Here is a 4,845-nt window from a genome sequence, read left to right as displayed (position 1 = left end):
AAACAAAATGTATTAGTATAAGAACATATTAAAACAAAATTTGTATAATGACCTATGAATTAAAATGTATACAAAGACCTCTAGATGTGTTTGTCGGGATAAAATGTGTTGATAAGATAGAGGGAAGATTGTCAATTAAATTATACTAGTACTAACTTTTAGTTGACTTTCGGTTAATCTCATATCTAATAAAACTAGCTAATTAAATCATAACTTTTGCACGTTTCTCAATTTTCCCATACAATTAAATTTTTAATAAAAATTTGTCATTTAAATAGTAATTTTTTGTTAACTTCTTGATAAATTAAGCATTATTCTATATTATGATTAGGCCTGCGGATATTCGATCCGAAAATTTCGGGTACCCGATCCCGAATTTTTCAAAATCTAATACCTGATACTCGATCCGAAAAATATTTCGGATATCCGGATAGCGAATTTGATACAAACTTAAAGTAGTTCAAATTTAAGAGAAAAAACTACCGCAAATTTTAGAAATAAAAATTCATAAGTTATAACACCCTTTATTTATCCATAATAAACATCTCAATTCATACATCAACCCAAAATATGACTTAAGAGTGAAGGATTTTGGGAGTATATTTAATTATTTAATTTTTAAATAATAGAATAAATACATTTATATTAAATTTAAAAATAAAAATATAAAATCGGGTAATTCGGTAATTTGGATATACCCGACCGGTATCGTTATCCGATACCGATAATCTAAAAATCCTATACCCGAACCCGATCCCAAAACCCGAAAAATCGGGTATCGCCCAAATTTCGAGTTTGGATATTGGGTTTCCAATTCCGATATCCATTTTGACACCCCTAATTATGATGGTCAATTTTAGATGGTTATTATGTAATTGGGAATGAAATTCAAAGATGTTGGGACCAATTTGTTTTTACAGTTAACATATAAAAACAAAATTTTAAATGATAAGTAAATTTCATCTCTACTAACTCATTTACTTATATTTTATTACAAAAATAATATATAAATACTTCCTCCATCCCATAGAAAAAATAGACCATATTTTCTTTTTGTCTGTCTCATAGAAATGTCATATTCATTTAAATTCCTTTTTCCTTCTATTTTACTTTATCGGTTATGGACCCCATCATCCACTACATAATTTCAACTACATTTTATCATCATCTCACTTTACCAATTACACATTAAAACTTGTGTCAACCCTAGATGACCTATTTCTATAGGACCAGGAGTATTAGACTAGACCCTACGGTTCATAAACCGGTGGTTTGTTCGAACCGCGATTCCAGTTTTGGAAAATATGGAACCGGAACTCGAACCATGAGGATGTTTCACGGTTGTTTCTGGTTCCGAACCTTAAGTTTTCGGACCGTTGTAGCGGTTTAGGTTCGGGTTCGCGGTTTTGCGTTTTTCTCTAATTTTTTTTTGCCTTGTAGTTTGAAATTATAAAATAAATTGGAGCAAGGAAATGGATAGTTTAAATTTAATTAAGCGAGTAAGGTGAAAATGATACTCCCTCCGTCCAGTTAAAATGCTCACTTTCCTTTGGTGTGTCCAACAAGATGACCTTCATAACTTTAAAATGGAAACACCCTTTTATCTACTTTAATCATTTCTCTTACTTTACTCTCTCCACTTGACACACAAAATAAACTACTCCCTCCTGTCCCGAAAATTTGTCACATATTTCATTTTTCTTCGTCCTTAAAATTTGTCACCTTTCACTTTTACCATTTATGGTGGACCCCATATTCCACTAACTCATTCTCACTCACATTTTATTATAAAACTAATATATAAAAGTAGGACTACGCCACCAATTTTTTCAACCCACTTTCTATTATATTTCTTAAAACTCGTCTGGGTGAAATAGTGACAAATTATGGGAGATGGAGGGAGTATATAAAATCTCATCTGCAGGAAGGATAGAGGAGTATCAAATTTACAATTTACACAAGAATTAGGGTGAGTGTAAATGAGGATAGATGGAAGTATTTATAGATAAAAATAGAAGAAAATTGGATCCAATTTGAATTTAAAATCAACATTTAAATAAATAAAAAAATAAAAGAAATAGTTTTTTGTGCAATCAATTTTGAATAGTGCAACATCGCCACCGCCAACCAATCAATTTTGAAGACTCAACCAATCAATTTTGAATACTACCGAGTTATTAATCAATGTTAATTAGAATATTATGTTTTATTTAAAGTAATCAATTCTTTTAAGTTTTATTAAATAATGTTGATAAATATTTATTAATAATGATCCACACTCCATAGACTCCATAAATAAAAACAATTTAATTAAGGTAAAGAGGCAATGTGGTACCTACGTAATAGCTTTATCGATTTGTCCTTAACGTTATCTTTTGATTATTTGGTCTGCAATACTGGACCCGAATGTCTCACTTAACAGAACAGTCAAAAATAGACGATGACGCAATTTGACTATATTAAATTACTAATGGTAATTAATTATACCTAATTATAATTCTTTTCCTATTAGCAAAATTGGAAAGAAGATAGTATCGTTCAAAATGAAATGAATAATTTGTAATTTAATAGGAATTAAGAATTATAATTAGGTGTAATTAATTACCATTAGTAATTTAGTCAAATTAATCATCTATTTTTGACGTCATAAGTGAATCTCGATTATTTGTGAGGACCTAATAATCAAAATGATAATGTTAAGTTTAAATTGATAAAGCGGCAATATGTTAGGGACTATTTGCCTTTATCTTTAATTAATAAACTTGGAAATCGTATTATAAAGTTATAGTTTTAATATAAAGATTAACTATGTTTAAATTTATCATTGTATTCATGGTTACGGTTTGAAGCCGTCGACGATGGTTGATCTGATTTCGGTTGAAAAATTTGAACTGAATCGAACAGCGTTCTAAAATTCACAATTTCGGTTGAAATATTTTTGCGGTTTCGGTTTAGAATATGAACCAGCGATTATGGTTTAAGTTTAATTGCGGTTCGGTAAACCTTGGGCAGCAGTATATTAGACTACATCCACTATTTTGTTTATCCAGTGTCCCAAATTCAACTGACACTCTAATCATGGACATAGAGTATTAGGTATAATTAAGTAAAATTAATTAACTCAAAAAATAAAAATAAAGTTAGTACTAAGTATTAATCAAAATTCTCATTTGATAGAAGCTCTGAGCCGCTCTTACTGCTGCTGGAGATTTCTCCTGTTCTTCTTCTTCACTCGATGTTTTTGAAACTTGGAGGGAAGAAAATGGACTGTTTATATCGATATCTATATAGATATAGTTAAAAAGAAGAAGAAAACTGGCGGACGAATGGAGGGCCGTAAATTGGGCCGAGCCGGGCGAATTCTTATTCAGGCCCATTACCGCACTGCCATATTGGCCCGAAGCAAATCCAACTAGGGTTCTTATTGCATTTCTCCGATTCGATTTCCGATTATTGCTTCGTAGCACTCCGCATCATGGTAATTTTACTCCCTTTCCGTCGAATTTTGTTCCAACTAATTTGTGTGTGATTCAGAATTATGCGCTGTGATTGAATTTTAGCGATTTTGTTAGTGATCGTAGTTAGGATTTTTGTTTTTCGAAGTAGTTTTACCTGATTATTATGTTCAGTGTTGGATTTGACAGAGTTGAACTGAATCAACCTTTTGTTTTAATGGAGAATTTAATCGTAATTAATTGTTATTTTTATTTTTAGGACGGAAATCATGGCCAGGAAATCATGAAGATTGGGATGACTGAAGTAAGATCTTTCTCCAACTGATTGATTTAAATCATGCCAATCTGCTTTTGTTGTGTTCTTGAATTTTTTTCCTGTAACTTAGTTTTGTTGCTTGCAGAAATCTGGTGGTTTCTTTTCTACGAACATAAGTACAGATAATTAGAGCTCAAAACTAGTGTAATTGCATAAGAATAATAGCTAAAATCACGTGGAGAATGAATCGGCTCAAAACATACTAGTCATAGTTTTTGGCATATCCAAGAACAAACTTGTAACTTGTGAAATCATGATTGAACATATAACACAAGTAAACAGCATTCGAGTTCAAAATTTTGTGTTGAATTATAAGATAGTTAGTCGTAACTAGTGATCTATTGAAGAACAATTTTTGTAACTTGTAGTAATATGTAAGGTGCGCTGAATGCAGTTAAAGATATGGATATGGTTTCTTATGTTGCTACGTTGCTGAGATCGGTTTGTAGTGAATTTATGCTTCTTGTCATAATTGGCGATATATCAAGTACAATCATTGTAACTTGTAAGTTGCCGTGATATGAGTTACCATTAAGGCTATCGTATCTTACGTTTGCTAAATCAATGAAACTGGTCATAATTGGTGAAATAATAAAGAACAATCTTTGTAAGGGCAAGGTGCCTTGGCGGAGTTGAAGTTAAGGATAACGTATCTTTTGTTGCTAGGTTAATATGATTGGCATTTGATATCTGCTTGGGTTGATTTTTGTTCTTGTGTTTAGATAGAAGATGCGAATAATGAAACTGATCTGGAGACAAACTACAATTCGAAGCAAGCATTGGGGACAAGCGGGCGAGATGGGAAGTTGAGATCCGAAGTTTGGCTGCATTTCACGAAGGTTATCCCGGAGGACGGAACATGTGAGAAATGCCAGTGTAATCACTGCCGGAAGCTGTTCACTTGTTCGAGCAGAAGTGGGACGACTCATCTGAAACGCCACATAGACGCCTGGATCTGCCCGTCTATAAGAAAGACAAGGATAAGACGGTAACAATATCGAGCTATCCAAGAAACGGCCCTATTCCATGGAAATACGAAACCTCCGCCCAACAATGCTTGGATGTTGAGGCCGA

The 4,845-nt window shown here is 32.5% G+C and overlaps 1 long non-coding RNA gene across 1 annotated transcript; it reads left to right on the top strand.

Moving 5' to 3' along the window:
• The first annotated feature begins 3,356 nt into the window (after positions 1-3,356).
• Positions 3,357-4,555, top strand: LOC125203631. The gene is made up of 3 exons (XR_007173408.1): positions 3,357-3,478; positions 3,715-3,759; positions 4,494-4,555. It is a non-coding gene; the product is annotated as an uncharacterized LOC125203631 (long non-coding RNA).
• The last annotated feature ends 290 nt before the right edge of the window (positions 4,556-4,845 follow it).

This window comes from Salvia hispanica, chromosome 2 (assembly GCF_023119035.1).
Source record: "Salvia hispanica cultivar TCC Black 2014 chromosome 2, UniMelb_Shisp_WGS_1.0, whole genome shotgun sequence".
In the NCBI taxonomy this organism is placed as follows: Eukaryota; Viridiplantae; Streptophyta; class Magnoliopsida; order Lamiales; family Lamiaceae; genus Salvia; species Salvia hispanica.
This window is presented reverse-complemented; position numbering and strand designations above follow the sequence as displayed.